The 18,043-nt window shown below is 52.7% G+C and overlaps 1 protein-coding gene across 2 annotated transcripts in view; it reads left to right on the plus strand.

Annotated features, from left to right (window-relative positions):
• Positions 1 to 13,486: 13,486 nt before the first annotated feature.
• Positions 13,487 to 18,043, plus strand: part of LOC138492047 (melanin-concentrating hormone receptor 1-like) — a 370,693-nt gene continuing 366,136 nt past the window's right edge. The window contains exon 1 of one of the 2 annotated variants that reach the window (XM_069618973.1): positions 13,487 to 14,120. The gene's annotated coding sequence lies outside the window, so the exon portion shown is untranslated. The remainder of the gene's footprint in view (positions 14,121 to 18,043) is intronic. The other variant, XM_069618974.1, reaches the window with a different exon arrangement.

Consider the following 18,043-nt stretch of genomic DNA (forward strand, 5'->3'; position numbering starts at 1 on the left):
CCTCTGCTCTCTTCCCCTCCCTTGCTCCATCTCTCCACACTCCGCTCCCTCGCTCTTATTGTCCTTTCTATCCCCTCCTCTGCTTTCTTCCCCAGCCTTGCTCCATCTCCGTTCCCTAGTTCCTATCATCCTTTCACCTTCTCTGCTTTCTTTCCCTCACTTGCTCCATCTCTCCACACTCCGTCCCCTCGCTCATATCGTCCTTTCTATCCTTTTTATCCCTTCCTTTGCTCTCTTCCCCTCCCTTGCTCTATCTCTCCACTCTCTGTTCCCTCGCTCTTATCATTCTTTCTATCGCCTCCTCTGTTCTCTTCCCTCCCTTGCTCCATCTCTCCACACTCCGTTCCCTCGCTCTTATCGTCCTTTCTATCCTTTCTATCCCCTCCCTCCCCTCCCTTGCTCCATCTCTCCATACTCCGTTCCCTCACTCTTATCATCCTTTCTATCCCCTCCTCTGCTCTCTTCCCATCCCTTGCTCCATCTCTCCACCCTCCGTTCCCTCACTCTTATCATCCTTTCTATCCCCTCCTCTGCTCTCTCCCCTCCCTTGCTCCATCTCTGGTCCCTCGCTCTTATCATCCTTTCACCTACTCTGCTTTCTTTCCCTCACTTGCTCCATCTCTCCACACTCCGTCCCCTCGCTCATATCGTCCTTTCTATCCTTTTTATCCCCTCCTTTGCTCTCTTCCCCTCCCTTGCTCTATCTCTCCACTCTCTGTTCCCTCGCTCTTATCACCTTTTCTATCCTCTCCTCTCTCCCCTTCCTTGCTACATCCCTCCACTCTGTTCCCTCGCTCTTATCATCCTTTCACCTCCTCAGCTCTCTTCCTCTCCCTTGCGCCATCTCTCCACACTCTGTTCCCTCGCTCTTATCATCCTTTCACCTGCTCTGCTTTCTTCCCCTCACCTGCTCCATCTCGCCACACCCTGTTCCCTTGCTCTTATCATCCTTTCTAGCCCCTCCTCTGCCCTCTTCCCCCGGCTTGATCAATCTCTCCACACTGTGTTCCCTCACTCTTATCATCCTTTCTATCCCCACCTCTGTTCTCTTCTTCCAGCTTGCTCCATCTCGGCACACTCCGTTGCCTCGCTCTTATCGTCCTTTCTATCCCCTCCTCTGCTCTCTTCCTCTCCCTTGCTCTATCTCTCCACTCTCTGTTCCCTCGCTCTTATCACCTTTCCTATCCTCTCCTCTCTCCCCCTCCCTTGCTACATCCCTCCACTCTGTTCCCTCGCTCTTATCATCCTTTCACCTCCTCTGCTCTCTTCCCCTCCCTTGCTCCATCTGTCCACACTCCGTTCCCTCATTCTTATCATCCTTTCTATCCCCTCCTCTGCTCTCTTCCCATCGCTTGCTCCATCTCTCCACCCTCCGTTCCCTCACTCTTATCATTCTTTCTATCCCCTTCTCTGCTCTCTCCCCCTTCCTTGCTCCATCTCCGTTCCCTCGCTCCTATCATCCTTTCACCTACTCTGCTTTCTTTCCCTCACTTGCTCCATCTCTCCACACTCCGTCCCCTCGCTCATATCGTCCTTTCTATCCTTTTTATCCCTTCCTTTGCTCTCTTCCCCTCCCTGGCTCTATCTCTCCACTCTCTGTTCCCTCGCTCTTATCATTCTTTCTATCGCCTCCTCTGTTCTCTTCCCTCCCTTGCTCCATCTCTCCACCCTCCGTTCCCTCGCTCTTATCACCTTTTCTATCCTCTCCTCTCTCCCCCTTCCTTGCTACATCCCTCCACTCTGTTCCCTCGCTCTTATCATCCTTTCACCTCCTCAGCTCTCTTCCTCTCAACAGAGGAGGCGATAGAAAGAATGATAAGAGCGAGGGAACAGAGAATCGAGAGATAGAGCAAGGGAGGGGAAGAGAGCAAATGAGGGGATAAAAAGGATAGAAAGGACGATAAGAGCGAGGGGACGGAGTGTGGAGAGATGGAGCAAGTGAGCGGAAGAAAGCAGAGGAGGGGATAGAAAGGATGATAAGAGTGAGGGAACTGAGGGTGGAGAGATGGAGCAAGGGATGGGCAGAGAGCAGAGGAGGGGATAGAAAGGATGATAAGAGTGAGGGAACTGAGATTGGAGAGATGGAGCAAGGGATGGGAAGAGAGCAGAGGAGGGGATAGAAAGAATGATAAGACTGAGGGAACGGAGTGTGCCGAGATGGAGCAAGCTGGAAGAAGAGAAGAGAGGAGGGGATAGAAAGGATGATAAGAGTGAGGGAACGCAGTGTGGAGAGATTGATCAAGCCGGGGGAAGAGGGCAGAGGAGGGGATAGAAAGGATGATAAGTGCGAGGGAACAGGGTGTGGAGAGATGGAGCAGGTGAGGGGAAGAAAGCAGAGCAGGTGAAAGGATGATAAGAGCGAGGGAACAGAGTGTGGAGAGATGGCGCAAGGGAGAGGAAGAGAGCAGAGGAGGTGAAAGGATGATAAGAGTGAGGGAACAGAGTGGAGGGATGTAGCAAGGAAGGGGGAGAGAGGAGAGTATAGAAAAGGTGTTAAGAGCGAGGGAACGGAGGGTGGAGAGATGGAGCACCTGCTCCATCTCTCCACACCCTGTTCCCTCGCTCTTATCATCCTTTCTATCCCCTCCTCTGCTCTCTTCCCCCGGCTTGATCAATCTCTCCACACGGCGTTCCCTCACTCTTATCATCCTTTCTATCCCCTCCTCTGTTCTCTTCTTCCAGCTTGCTCAATCTCGGCACACTCCATTGCCTTGCTCTTATCATTCCTTCTATCACCTCCTCTGTTCTCTTCCCTCCCTTGCTCCATCTCTCCACTCTCTGTTCCCTCGCTCTTATCACCTTTTCTATCCTCTCCTCTCTCCCCCTTCCTTGCTACATCCCTCCACTCTGTTCCCTCGCTCTTATCATCCTTTCACCTGCTCTGCTTTCTTCCCCTCACCTGCTCCATCTCGCCACACCATGTTCCCTTGCTCTTATCATCCTTTCTATCCCCTCCTCTGCCCTCTTCCCCCGGCTTGATCAATCTCTCCACACTGCGTTCCCTCACTCTTGTCATCCTTTCTATCCCCACCTCTGTTCTCTTCTTCCAGCTTGCTCCATCTCGGCACACTCCGTTGCCTCGCTCTTATCATTCTTTCTATCGCCTCCTCTGTTCTCTTCCCATCCCTTGCTCCATCTCTCCACCCTCCGTTCCCTCACTCTTATCATCCTTTCTATCCCCTCCTCTGCTCTCTCCCCCTCCCTTGCTCCATCTCCGTTCCCTCGCTCTTATCATCCTTTCACCTACTCTGCTTTCTTCCCCTCACTTGCTCCATCTCTCCACACTCCGTCCCCTCGGTCATATCCTTATTATCCCCTCCTTTGCTCTCTTCCTCTCCCTTGCTCTATCTCTCCACTCTCTGTTCCCTCGCTCGTATCATTCTTTCTATCGCCTCCTCTTCTCTCTTCCCCTCCCTTGCTACATCTCTCCACTCTGCTCCCTCGCTCTTATCATCCTTTCACCTCCTCTTATCTCTTCCCCTCTCTTGCTCCATCTCTCCACACTCCGTTCCCTCACTCTTATCGTCCTTTCTATCGCCTCCTCTTCTCTCTTCCCCTCCCTTGCTACATCTCTCCACTCTGCTCCCTCGCTCTTATCATCCTTTCCCCTCCTCTGCTCCCTCCCCTCCCTTGCTCCATCTCTCCACACTCCGTTCCCTCGATCTTATAGTCCTTTCTATCCTTTCTATCCCCTCCCTCCCCTCCCTTGCTCCATCTCTCCATACTCCGTTCCCTCACTCTTATCATTCTTTCTATCCCCTCCTCTGCTCTCTCCCCCTTCCTTGCTCCATCTCTGTTCCCTCGTTCCTATCATCCTTTCACCTACTCTGCTTTCTTTCCCTCACTTGCTCCATCTCTCCACACTCCGTCCCCTCGCTCATATCGTCCTTTCTATCCTTTTTATCCCTTCCTTTACTCTCTTCCCCTCCCTTGCTCTATCTCTCCACTCTCTGTTCCCTCGCTCTTATCATTCTTTCTATCGCCTCCTCTGTTCTCTTCCCTCCCTTGCTCCATCTCTCCACACTCCGTTCCCTCGCTCTTATCGTCCTTTCTATCCCCTCCTCTGCTCTCTTCCTGTCCCTTGCTCTATCTCTCCACTCTCTGTTCCCTCGCTCTTATCACCTTTCCTATCCTCTCCTCTCTCCCCCTCCCTTGCTACATCCCTCCACTCTGTTCCCTCGCTCTTATCATCCTTTCACCTACTCTGCTCTCTTCCCCTCCCTTGCTCCATCTGTCCACACTCCGTTCCCTCACTATTATCATCCTTTCTATCCCCTCCTCTGCTCTCTTCCCATCCCTTGCTCCATCTCTCCACCCTCAGTTCCCTCACTCTTATCATCCTTTCTATCCCCTCCTCTGCCCTCTGCCCATCCCTTGCTCCATCTCTCCACCCTCAGTTCCCTCACTCTTATCATCCTTTCTATCCCCTCCTCTGCTTTCTTCCGCTCACTTGCTCCATCTCTCCACACTCCGTCCCCTCGCTCTTATCGTCCTTTCTATCCTTTTTATCCCCTCCTTTGCTCTCTCCCCCCCTTGCTCTATCTCTCGATTCTCTTTTCCCTCGCTCTTATCATTCTTTCTATCGCCTCCTCTGTTCTCTTCCCTCCTTTGCTCCATCTCTCCACCCTCCGTCCCCTCGCTCTTATCACCTTTTTCATCCTCTCCTCCTCTCCTCTCTCCCCATTCCTTGCTACATCTCTCCACTCTGTTCCCTCGCTCTTATCATCCTTTCACCTCCTCTGCTCTCTTCCCCTCCCTTGCGCCATCTGTCCACACTCCGTTCCCTCACTCTTATCATCCGTTCTATCCCCTCCTCTGTTCTCTTCAACCAGCTTGCTCCATCTCTCCACACTCTGTTCCCTCGCTCTTATCATCCTTTCACCTGCTCTGCTTTCTTCCCCTCACCTGCTCCATCTCTCCACACCCTGTTCCCTCGCTCTTATCATCCTTTCTATCCCCTCCTCTGCTCTCTTCCCCCGGCTTGATCAATCTCTCCACACGGCGTTCCCTCACTCTTATCATCCTTTCTATCCCCTCCTCTGTTCTCTTCTTCCAGCTTGCTCAATCTCGGCACACTCCGTTGCCTTGCTCTTATCATTCCTTCTATCACCTCCTCTGTTCTCTTCCCTCCCTTGCTCCATCTCTCCACCCTCTGTTCCCTCGCTCTTATCACCTTTTCTATCCTCTCCTCTCTTCCTCTCCCTTGCTACATCTCTCCACTCTGCTCCCTCGCTCTTATCATCCTTTCACCTCCTCTTCTCTCTTCCCCTCCCTTGCTCCATCTTTCCACACTCTGTTCCCTCACTCTTATCGTCCTTTTTATCCCCTCCTCTGCTCTCTTCCCCTCCCTTGCTCCATCTCTCCACACTCTGTTCCCTCGCTCTTATCGTCCTTTCTATCCCCTCCTCTGCTTTCTTCCTCTCCCTTGCTCCACCTGGCCACACTCCGTTCCCTCACTCTTATCATCCTTTCTATCCGCTCCTCTGTTCTCTTCTTCCAGCTTGCCTCATCTCTCCACCCTCCGTTCCCTCGCTCTTATCACCTTTTCTATTATCTCCTCTCTCCCCCTCCCTTGCTACATCTCTCCACTCTACTCCCTCGCTCTTATCATCCTTTCACCTCCTCTGCTCTCTTCCCCTCCCTTGCTCCATCTCTCCACACTCTGTTCCCTCACTCTTATCATCCTTTTTATCCCCTCTTCTGTTCTCTTCCCCTCCCTTGCTCCATCTCTCCACACTCCGTTCCCTCGCTCTTATCGTCCTTTCTATCCCCTCCTCTGCTTTCTTCCCCTGCCTTGCTCCACCTGTCCACACTCTGTTCCCTCGCTCTTATCATTCTTTCTATCGCCTCCTCTGTTCTCTTCACTCCCTTGCTCCATCTCTCCACCCTCCGTTCCCTCGCTCTTACCACCTTTTCTATACTCTCCTCTCTCCCCCTCCCTTGCTCCATCTCTACACTCTGTTCCCTCACTCTTATCATCCTTTCTATCCCCTCCTCTGCTCTCTTCTCCCATCCCGCTCCATCTCTCCACACTACATTCCCTCACTCTTATCATCCTTTCTGTCCCCTCCTCTGCTCTCTTCCCCTACCTTGCTCCATCTCTCCACACTCCATTCCCTCGCTCTTATCATCCTTTCTATCCCCTCCTCTGCTCTCTTCCTCTCCCTTGCTCTATCTCTCCACACTCTGTTCCCTCGCTCTTATCACCCTTTCCATCCTCTCCTCTCTCCCCCTCCCTTGCTCCATCTCTCCACACTCCGTTCCCTCACTCTTATTATCCTTTCTATCCCCTCCTCTGCTCTCGTCCCCATGCTTGCTCCATCTCTCCACACTACGTTCCCTCGCTCTTATTATCCGTTCTATCCCCTCCTCCGCTCTCTTCCCCTCCCTTGCTCCATCTCTCCACACTCCGTTCCCTCGTTCTTATTATCCTTTCTATCCCCTCCTCTGCTCTCTTCCCCCTGCTTGATCTATCTCTCCACAGTCCGTTCCCTGGCTCTTATCATATTGTCTATCCCCTCCTCTGCTCTCTTCCCCTCCCTTGCTCCATCTCTCCAGACTCCATTCCCTCGCTCTTATCGTCCTTTCTATCCTTTCTCTCCCCTCCTCTGCTCTCTTCCCCCTGCTTGATCTATCTCTCCACAGTCCGTTCCCTGGCTCTTATCATATTGTCTATCCCCTCCTCTGTTCTCTTCCCTCCCTTGCTCCATCTCTCCACCCTCCGTTCCCTCGCTCTTATCGTCCTTTTATCCCCTCCTCTGCTCTCTTCCCCTCCCTTGCTCCATCTCTCCACAATCCGTTCCCTCGCTCTTATCGTCCTTTATATCCCCTCCTCTGCTTTCTTCCTCTCCCTTGCTCCACGTGGCCACACTCCGTTCCCTCACTCTTATCATCATTTCTCTCCCCTCCTCTGCTCTCTTCCCCCTGTTTGATCAATCTCTCCACACTCCGTTCCCTCGCTCTTATTATCCTTTCTATCCTTTCTATCCTCTCCCTCCCCTCCCTTCTCCATCTCTCCACACTCCGTTCCCTCACTCTTATCATCCTTTCTATCCCCTCCTCTGCTCTCTTCCCATCCCTTGCTCCATCTCTCCACCCTCCGTTCCCTCACTCTTATCATCCTTTCTATCCCCTCCTCTGCTCTCTCCCCCTCCCTTGCTCCATCTCCGTTCCCTCGCTCTTATCATCCTTTCACCTACTCTGCTTTCTTCCCCTCACTTGCTCCATCTCTCCACACTCCGTCCCCTCGCTCATATCGTCCTTTCTATCCTTATTATCCCCTCCTTTGCTCTCTTCCCCTCCCTTGCTCTATCTCTCCACTCTCTGTTCCCTCGCTCGTATCATTCTTTCTATCGCCTCCTCTGTTCTCTTCCCTCCCTTGCTCCATCCCTCCACCCTCCGTTCCCTCGCTCTTATCACCTTTTCTATCCTCTCCTCTCTCCCCCTCCCTAGCTACATCTCTCCACTCTGCTCCCTCGCTCTTATCATCCTTTCACCTCCTCTTATCTCTTCCCCTCTCTTGCTCCATCTCTCCACACTCCGTTCCCTCACTCTTATCGTCCTTTTTATCCCCTCCTCTGCTCTCTTCCCCTCCCTTGCTCCATCTCTCCACAATCCGTTCCCTCGCTCTTATCGTCCTTTCTATCCCCTAATCTGCTTTCTTCCTCTCCCTTGCTCCACCTGGCCACACTCCGTTCCCTCACTCTTATCATCATTTCTATCCCCTCCTCTGTTCTCTTCTTCCAGCTTGCTACATCTCTCCACCCTCCGTTCCCTCGCTCTTATCACCTTTTCTATCCTCTCCTCTCTCCCCCTCCCTTGCTACATCTCTCCACTCTGCTCCCTCGCTCTTATCATCCTTTCGCCTCCTCTGCTCTCTTCCCCTCCATTGCTCCATCTCTCCACACTCCGTTCCCTCACTCTTATCGTCCTTTTTATCCCCTCCTCTGCTCTCTTCCCCTCCCTTGCTCCATCTCTCCACACTCCGCTCCCTCGCTCTTATTGTCCTTTCTATCCCCTCCTCTGCTTTCTTCCCCAGCCTTGCTCCACCTGTCCACACTCTGTTCCCTCGCTCTTATCATTCTTTCTATCGCCTCCTCTGTTCTCTTCCCTCCCTTGCTCCATCTCTCCACCCTCCGTTCCCTCGCTCTTAACACCTTTTCTATACTCTCCTCTCTCCCCCCTCCTTGCTACATCCCTCCACTCTGTTCCCTCACTCTTATCATCCTTTCACCTCCTCTGCTCTCTTCCTCTCCCTTGCGCCATCTGTCCACACTCCGTTCCCTCACTCTTATCATCCTTTCTATCCCCTCCTCTGTTCTCTTCTTCCAGCTTGCTCCATCTCTCCACACTCTGTTCCCTCGCTCTTATCATCCTTTCACCTGCTCTGCTTTCTTCCCCTCACCTGCTCCATCTCTCCACACCCTGTTCCCTCGCTCTTATCATCCTTTCTATCCCCTCCTCTGCCCTCTTCCCCCGGCTTGATCAATCTCTCCACACTGCGTTCCCTCACTCTTATCATCCTTTCTATCCCCTTCTCTGTTCTCTTCTTCCAGCTTGCTCCATCTCGGCACACTCCGTTGCCTCGCTCTTATCATTCTTTCTATCGCCTCCTCTGTTCTCTTCCCTCCCTTGCTCCATCTCTCCACCCTCGGTTCCCTCGCTCTTATCACCTTTCCTATCCTCTCCTCTCCCCCCCTCCCTTGCTACATCCCTCCACTCTGTTCCCTCGCTCTTATCATCCTTTCACCTCCTCTGCTCTCTTCCCCTCCCTTGCTCCATCTGTCCACACTCCGTTCCCTCAGTCTTATCATTCTTTCTATCCCCTCCTCTGCTCTCTTCCCATCCCTTGCTCCATCTCTCCACCCTCAGTTCCCTCACTCTTATCATCCTTTCTATCCCCTCCTCTGCTCTCTGCCCATCCCTTGCTCCATCTCTCCACCCTCAGTTCCCTAACTCTTATCATCCTTTCTATCCCCTCCTCTGCTTTCTTCCGCTCACTTGCTCCATCTCTCCACACTCCGTCCCCTCGCTCTTATCGTCCTTTCTATCCTTTTTATCCCCTCCTTTGCTCTCTTCCCCCCCTTGCTCTATCTCTCGATTCTCTGTTCCCTCGCTCTTATCATTCTTTCTATCGCCTCCTCTGTTCTCTTCCCTCCTTTGCTCCATCTCTTCACCCTCCGTTCCCTCGCTCTTATCACCTTTTCCATCCTCTCCTCTCTCCCCCTTCCTTGCTACATCTCTCCACTCTGTTCCCTCGCTCTTATCATCCTTTCACCTCCTCTGCTCTCTTCCCCTCCCTTGCTCCATCTGTCCACACTCCGTTCCCTCACTCTTATCATCCTTTCTATCCCCTCCTCTGTTCTCTTCTACCAGCTTGCTCCATCTCTCCACACTCTGTTCCCTCGCTCTTATCATCCTTTCACCTGCTCTGCTTTCTTCCCCTCACCTGCTCCATCTCTCCACACCCTGTTCCCTCGCTCTTATCATCCTTTCTATCCCCTCCTCTGCTCTCTTCTCCCATCTCGCTCCATCTCTCCACACTACGTTCCCTCACTCTTATCATCCTTTCTATCCCCTCCTCTGCTCTCTTCCCCTACCTTGCTCCATCTCTCCACACTCCATTCCCTCGCTCTTATCGTCCTTTCTATCCCCTCCTCTGCTCTCTCCCCCTCCCTTGCTCCATCTCTCCACACTCCGTTCCCTCGCTCTTATTATCCTTTCTATCCCCTCCTCTGCTCTCGTCCCATGCTTGCTCCATCTCTCCACACTACGTTCCCTCGCTCTTATTAGCCGTTCTATCCCCTCCTCCGCTCTCTTCCCCTCCCTTGCTCCATCTCTCCACACTCCGTTCCCTCGTTCTTATTATCCTTTCTATCCCCTCCTCTGCTCTCTTCCCCCTGCTTGATCAATCTCTCCACAGTCCGTTCCCTCGCTCTTATCATATTGTCTATCCCCTCCTCTGCTCTCTTCCCCTCCCTTGCTCCATCTCTCCAGACTCCATTCCCTCGCTCTTATCGTCCTTTTTATCCTTTCTCTCCCCTCCTCTGCTCTCTTCCCCCTGTTTGATCAATCTCTCCACACTCCGTTCCCTCGCTCTTATTATCCTTTCTATCCTTTCTATCCCCTCCCTCCCCTCCCTTGCTCCATCTCTCCACACTCCGTTCCCTCACTCTCATCATCCTTTCTATCCCCTCCTCTGCTCTCTTCCCATCCCTTGCTCCATCTCTCCAACCTCCGTTCCCTCACTCTTATCATCCTTTCTATCCCCTCCTCTGCTCTCTCCCCCTCCCTTGCTCCATCTCCGTTACCTCGCTCTTATCATCATTTCACCTACTCTGCTTTCTTCCCCTCACTTGCTCCATCTCTCCACACTCCGTCCCCTTGCTCATATTGTCCTTTCTATCCTTTTTATCCCCTCCTTTGCTCTCTTCCCCTCCCTTGCTCTATCTCTCCACTCTCTGTTCCCTCGCTCTTATCATTCTTTCTATCGCCTCCTCTGCTCTCTTCCTCTCCCTTGCGCCATCTGTCCACACTCCGTTCCCTCACTCTTATCACCTTTTCTATCCTCTCCTCTCTCCCCCTTCCTTGCTACATCCCTCCACTCTGTTCCCTCGCTCTTATGATCCTTTCACCTCCTCTGCTCTCTTCCTCTCCCTTGCGCCATCTGTCAACACTCTGTTCCCTCACTCTTATCATCCTTTCTATCCCCTCCTCTGTTCTCTTCTTCCAGCTTGCTCCATCTCTCCACACTCTGTTCCCTCGCTCTTATCATCCTTTCACCTGCTCTGCTTTCTTCCCCTCATTTGTTCCATCTCTCCACACCCCGTTCCCTCGCTCTTATCATCCTTTCTATCCCCTCCTCTGTTCTCTTCTTCCAGCTTGCTTCACCTCTCCACACTCTGTTCCCTCGCTCTTATCATCCTTTCACCGGCTCTGCTTTCTTCCCCTCACCTGCTCCATCTCTCCACACCCTGTTCCCTCGCTCTTATCATCCTTTCTATCCCCTCCTCTGCCCTCTTCCCCCGGCTTGATCAATCTCTCCACACTGCGTTCCCTCACTCTTATCATCCTTTCTATGCCCTCCTCTGTTCTCTTCTTCCAGCTTGCTCCATCTCGGCACACTCCGTTGCCTCGCTCTTATCATTCTTTCTATCGCCTCCTCTGTTCTCTTCCCTCCCTTGCTCCATCTCTCCACCCTCTGTTCCCTCGCTCTTATCACCTTTCCTATCCTATCCTCTCCTCTCTCCCCCTCCCTTGCTACATCCCTCCACTCTGTTCCCTCGCTCTTATCATCCTTTCACCTCCTCTGCTCTCTTCCCCTCCCTTGCTCCATCTGTCCACACTCCGTTCCCTCACTCTTATCATCCTTTCTATCCCCTCCTCTGTTCTCTTCTTCCAGCTTGCTTCATCTCTCCACACTCTGTTCCCTCGCTCTTATCATCCTTTCACCGGCTCTGCTTTCTTCCCCTCACCTGCTCCATCTCTCCACACCCTGTTCCCTTGCTCTTATCCTCCTTTCTATCCCCTCCTCTGCTCTCTTCCCCCGGCTTGATCAATCTCTCCACACTGCGTTCCCTCACTCTTATCATCCTTTCTATCCCCTCCTCTGTTCTCTTCTTCCAGCTTGCTCCATCTCGGCACACTCCGTTGCCTCCTCTTATCATTCTTTCTATCGCCTCCTCTGTTCTCTTCCCTCCCTTGCTCCAGCTCTCCACCCTTCATTCCCTCGCTCTTATCACCCTGTCTATCCTCTCCTCTCTCCCCCTCCCTTGCTCCATCTCTCCACTCCGTTCCCTCGTTCTTATCATCCTTTCACCTGCTCTGCTTTCTTCCCCTCACTTGTTCCATCTCTCCACACCCCGTTCCCTCGCTCTTATCATCCTTTCTATCCCCTCCTCTGCTCTCGTCTCCTCCCTGGCTCCATCTCTCCACACTCCGTTCCCTCACTCTTATCGTCCTTTCTATCCCCTCCTCTGCTCTCTTCCCCTCCCTTGCTCCATCTCTCCACACTCCGTTCCCTCGTTCTTATCGTCCTTTCTATCTCCCCCTCTGCTCTCTTCCCTTCCCTTACTCCACCTGTCCACACTCCATTCCCTCGCTCTTATCGTCCTTTCTATCCCCTCCTCTGCTCTCTTCCCCTCCCTTGCTCCATCTCTCCACACTCTGTTCCCTCGCTCTTATCACCCTTTCTATCCTCTCCTCTCTTCCCCTCCCTTGCTCCATCTCTCCACACTCCGTTCCCTCACTCTTATCATCCTTTCTATCCCCTCCTCTGCTCTCGTCCCCCTGCTTGCTCCATCTCTCCACACTACGTTCCCTCGATCTTATTATCCTTTCTATCCCCTCCTCCGCTCTCTTTTCCTCCCTTGCTCCATCTCTCCACACTCCATTCCCTCACTCTTATCATCCTTTCTATCCCCTCCTCTCCCACGCTCCCTTGCTCCATCTCTCCACACTCCGTTCCCTTGCTCTTATCGTCCTTTCTATCCTTTCTATCCCCTCCTCTGCTCTCGTCTCCTCCCTTGCTCCATCTCTCCACACTCCGTTCCCTCACTCTTATCATCCTTTCTATCCCCTCCTCTGCTCTCTTCCCCTCCCTTGCTCCATCTCTCCACACTCCGTTCCCTCGTTCTTATCGTCCTTTCTATCCCCCCTCTGCTCTCTTCCCTTCCCTTGCTCCACCTGTCCACACTCCGTTCCCTCGCTCTTATCGTCCTTTCTATCCCCTCCTCTGCTCTCTTCCCCTCCCTTGCTCCATCTCTCCACACTCTGTTCCCTCGCTCTTATCACCCTTTCTATCCTCTCCTCTCTTCCCCTCCCTTGCTCCATCTCTCCACACTCCGTTCCCTCACTCTTATTATCCTTTCTATCCCCTCCTCTGCTCTCGTCCCCCTGCTTGCTCCATCTCTCCACACTACGTTCCCTCGATCTTATTATCCTTTCTATCCCCTCCTCCGCTCTCTTCCCCTCTCTTGCTCCATCTCTCCACACTCCATTCCCTCTTATCATCCTTTCTATCCCCTCCTCTCCCGCGCTCCCTTGCTCCATCTCTCCACACTCCGTTCCCTCGCTCTTATTATCCTTTCTATCCCGTCCTCTGCTCTCTTCCCCTCCCTTGCTCGATCTCTCCACACTGCGTTGCCTCGCTCTGAGCGCCCTTGCTATTCCCTCCTCCCATAGCTCTCAACCGTGTTTCAAAGGCGGGTGAAATCACCCGATTTTGTTTTTGGCGGGTGAAACGCCCATTGAAATGAATGGGCGTGCAGGAGGCTTGGCGGGTGAGTCAGCTCTTTACAAGGCGGGTGACACCCGCCAAAAGCGTGTGAGTTGAGAGCTATGTCCTCCCCATCAGTAATTTCTACTAACGTTACTGCGCATTCACTCGCTCGATCACTCTGTTTCGTTCCACTTCTATGCACCCTTTCTCCAGTTTATGCTCGTCTCTTCTCTCTCCCTCTTTTTAATTTTCTTTTGTTCCCTATCAGCAGCGCCACCTTCTCTCGCTCAGTCTTTCTCGCCACTTAGTTCTGTGCTTCCCCAACCGGTTACACTGCGTCCATTCATCTCCTGTGCCCTCCCACCCCCTCTCTTCATCCTCTGCCTCTTTACTTCTCTCTCACTTACCCTGTCCCAACCACCCTTTCCTCATTTCTCCATCCTCCTTTCCCCTCTTACCCTCTTTCCCGCGTCCCCTCTGTTTCCATCACCCCTCCTTTACCCATCCCCTTGCTTTCACCTCTCATTCTATCCCTCCAAACGCCTCTTGCTCGCGCCTCCCCTCCTCCCCCTTCTCCTCTCCCCCCTCCCCGGTATCCTTATCTCCTCTCCCCTCGTCCCCTTCAGTATCGCACCCCTTGCATGCACTCCCTCTCCCTTCTAGCCGCTTCCCTGCTCCCTCCCCCTCCCCCTCGGCACAGTGATTATGAGCTGGAGGTTTCTGCTGTTTGCTCTGAGCCCCAGCAGCCCCTGCTCCTCTGCTCTGCCTGCACCAGAGAAGGGTTGCCGGAGCCCGGAGAAAGCCGAACACCAGGGCTGCTGCACCTGCCATCTCTGCAGAGGGGCCCGGCAAGCAACAGGTACCCCACCCACCGAACGACAGACAGCAGGCGACAATTCAGGTACAGCCCACCGCGCCCTGACCAAACCCCCCAGCTATCCTGCAATCACCTACGGGTACCCCACCACCAGCCCCCACCTCTAACACCTGATGTGCGCTTGCATCATCAACACAGCAAGAGACCAGGACAGGTAACCGGCGCACACAGGTACCGGCAACTCCAACCCAGCCCAAGACCCCCAGCCGATTCATCTCCCAGATTTGAGAACCCCCCAAGGCACCAGCGCCCCCACAGAATCCAGCAGGTGATACCTCCCTGGCAGGTACATCTCCCCACTCAAGCAGGTTCCCGCCCACCAACATTACCCCCCTACCTCGGCAGAAGCATCCCCTGAAAGTGACCACACCCCTAGTGCGTCAGATATTACCCCCGGTGGGAACACCCCCAGCCCAGTGAGGAGCAGCACAGTGTCTACCCCCTAAAGACCCACTCCCATGCCGTGGGCCATCAGGGACGCCCCCGCCCCCCGTCCCACTGCTACGAGCAAGAACGGGCGATCACCCTCGACAGGAACTTCCCAGCCACCTCAGCAGGTGCTCAACCCAACTGATGCCTGCCAACCACGAATGCCTCATATGACAACCACATCCCCATCGCACGTTCGGCAATATCACCACTCTCTGTCCAGCAACATCCCCAGTCTCCATCCAACCTCACCGCCACCCATCCAGCAATGTCGCCACCCCACACTCAGCAACATCGCCTCTCTTCAAACATCACTACTGCTCATCCAGTAACATCCCCACGCCCATCCAGCATCACCTCACACGATTCAATAACATCACAACTCCCCATAAATCCGCACACTGCCAGTTAAACATCCTCACCGCTCCACATCCAGCAACATCTCCACTCCCCAGCCAATTTCTCCACTACCAATTCAACATCATCACTTCACATTCAGCAGCATCATCTCTCCCCATTCCTCAACGTCACCACTCCCCAGCCAATATCACCACTACCAATTCAACATCATCACCACTTCACATCCAGCAACACCACCACTACCCATTTAGCAATGTCGCCACCCACGTTCAGCAACATCACTACTCTGCGTCCAACTTCCTCACACCCCATTCAGCAACATCACCAGTCACCACCCAACCTCACTGCTACCCATTCAGCAACGTCGCCACCCCACAATCAGCAACATCGGCCTCTCTTCATAAATCACTACTGCTCATCCAGTAACATCCCCACGCCCCATCCAGCATCACCACACACGATTCAATAACATCACAACTCCCCATAAATCCGCACACTGCCAGTTAAACATCCTCACCTCTCCACATCCAGCAACATCACAGCTCCCCAGCCAATCTCACCACTACCAATTCAACATCATCACAGCTTCACATTCAGCAAGATCAACACTCCCCATCAGCAACACCACCACTCCCCAGCCAATCTCACCACTATCAATTCAACATCATCACTTCACATTCAGCAACATTACCTCCCCATTCAGCAACGCCACCACTCCCCATCCGCAACACCACCACTCCCTAGCCAATCTCACCACTACCAATTCAACATCATCACTTCACATTCAGCAACATTACCTCTCCCCATTCAGCAACGCCACCACTCCCCATCAGCAACGCCACCACTCCCCAGCCAATTTTAACACTACCAATTCAACATCATAACTTCACATTCAGCAAGATCACCACTCCCCGTCAGCAACACCACCACTCCCTGGCCAATCTCGCCACTAACAATTCAACATCATCACTTCACATTCAGCAACATCACCTCTCTTCATTCAACCTCACCACACCCCATTTAGCAAGGTTGCCACCCCACAACCAGTAAAATCGCCACTCCCCATCCAACATCATTACGTCCCATTGAGCAACATCACCAGCTCCCGTCCAACCTCACCACTACCAACTGAGCGGTAGCTCCACCCCACATTCAGCAACATCGCCTCTCTTCATAAATCACGACTCCCCATCCAGTAACATCCCCACGCCCTATCCAACATCACCACTACAAAGTCAACAACATCATCACTTTACATTCAGCAACATCACCACTACCCACACACTAACACCACCTCGCTCCACCCAGAGATATCACAGCTCGCCGTCAGTATCACGGCAACACCACCGCACCACATCCAGCAGCATCACCACGGCTCATCCAGCAATATCGCCACTCTCCATCCAGAAATATATCCCCCATTCATTAATATTGCCACTCTCCATTCAGCAATATCACCACCCCCACTCAGTGATATCGCCTCGCCCCCCAGGCCAGCACCAACACCCCACCACAGTAGGAGTTACACTACCACTGCTGGAACACCCCCCCCCAACCTTCACAGCATCAGCCCCCACCCCATTCAGAAACCCCGTATCCCAGCAGCAGCCCCCCCCCCAGTAGGAAGAAGACCACTCGTTAAGGGGAATTAGTGCAACACGCATACCCCAGTATGATTGATCTGCCCCCATCAAATACACTGCCTACCCCAGCAAGGGCACCACCCCAGAGATCTCCACCCCGGTTAGAGCCTGCTAAGCACCCCCATAGTGAAGAAGCAGCATCCCCCCGCAGGTGCAACCCCATACAGGGCTCTCCAACCTCCCCTGGGGACCACCCCCGCCCCTCGCAGGGGGACTGACTCCTCATAAAAGCACAGGTGCCCCATTTCAAACAAGACCAGAGACCTGCCCAAATACCAAGCCGCTCCTCCCGCTGCACTCCCGCCCCATGGCGCACACACAGTCAGCAACCTTTTCCCAAGGCTACCTACCCCTCCCCGCAGGCTCCCCTCCCAGGGCCCTGTGCTCCCGGGCAGAAAACGAGACATGGGTTAGACAGGGTGAGGTGAGGGAGACCACGCAAACAAGTCTCAGACAAGGCCTGGTATGCTTCAAAAAGGTGGCGCATAGTGGGGTACGTTTAAAATATATATATATATTTTTTTACTTATTTGTATAGCATGAAACAAAAAACCCTGAGGCATAGAGGCGCTGGGACAACATAACAAAATACAACAGATCTAAAGCATCAAGGGAAGAAGATAAACAAGAGAACTGAGCAATAAGACACACCAGTCTAATGAGCAAACAAAGTCACATAACCCCTCCTCCCCCAACTACTTAAATTATATTCCAGACAGGGACATAAAATCACAACTGGGCACAATCAGTCCAATACAATCCTTACATTTGTCACCGAGGATGTAAAGCTCACATACAAAATGACTTAACGAATGGGGAAGATTCTTCTGGCTGCAGCCTATAATGATTGCAGTCTGTGTTAATCCCGTGACACCAGTCCTTACTGTGAACCCTCGTACACAACCTGGGCCCACTCCACTCCGCAGCCAGGACAAGACCTTATTTCTGAGGGCTTCAGTGGTTTCATACCTCGCTGGTCTATCCACATTCGTAATAACAAGAGTTCTGTGATCACTAACCAACTTTCTAAGGTCAGGCATTTTAGATTTTTTGATACAGAGGTCTTTTTCAAAAGGAAAGTCAGCCGTTCCCTCCCCGGCAACCTTAAAGTGAGCAGAAATGTGCTGCGGTGGAGACCCCACATGCACTGTAACTCCAGGGGAAGTCAGCATAACAGTTGCAGCTGCGCCAACCTTCCTTTCAGTGACTCCAGAACCAGCACTCGATCCCCTATCACACTTCATAAACTTAGCTTTTTTGCCACGTGGCCATAAAACAGTCAAATCACTTTGGCATGCAATCTCCATAGTCTGCACCTCTGCCTGACATGCTGTGTCAGCCCTGTCCAGTAGAGGGCCAGGTATAATATTGCCAAAGGAGTCTACTACCCACAGTTTAAAAATCCATCATGTTCTTGCATTGGATGAGTTCAGAGATAATTTTCTCTTTGATAAGCTGCCAGAGATTGTGGTCCATTTGGTCGATATCAGGTCCCATAGCTTCCACCAGAGGCTG

This window comes from Ambystoma mexicanum, chromosome 10, assembly GCF_040938575.1.
Source record: "Ambystoma mexicanum isolate Mex_15411 chromosome 10, UKY_AmexF1_1, whole genome shotgun sequence".
Taxonomy (NCBI): domain Eukaryota; kingdom Metazoa; phylum Chordata; class Amphibia; order Caudata; family Ambystomatidae; genus Ambystoma; species Ambystoma mexicanum.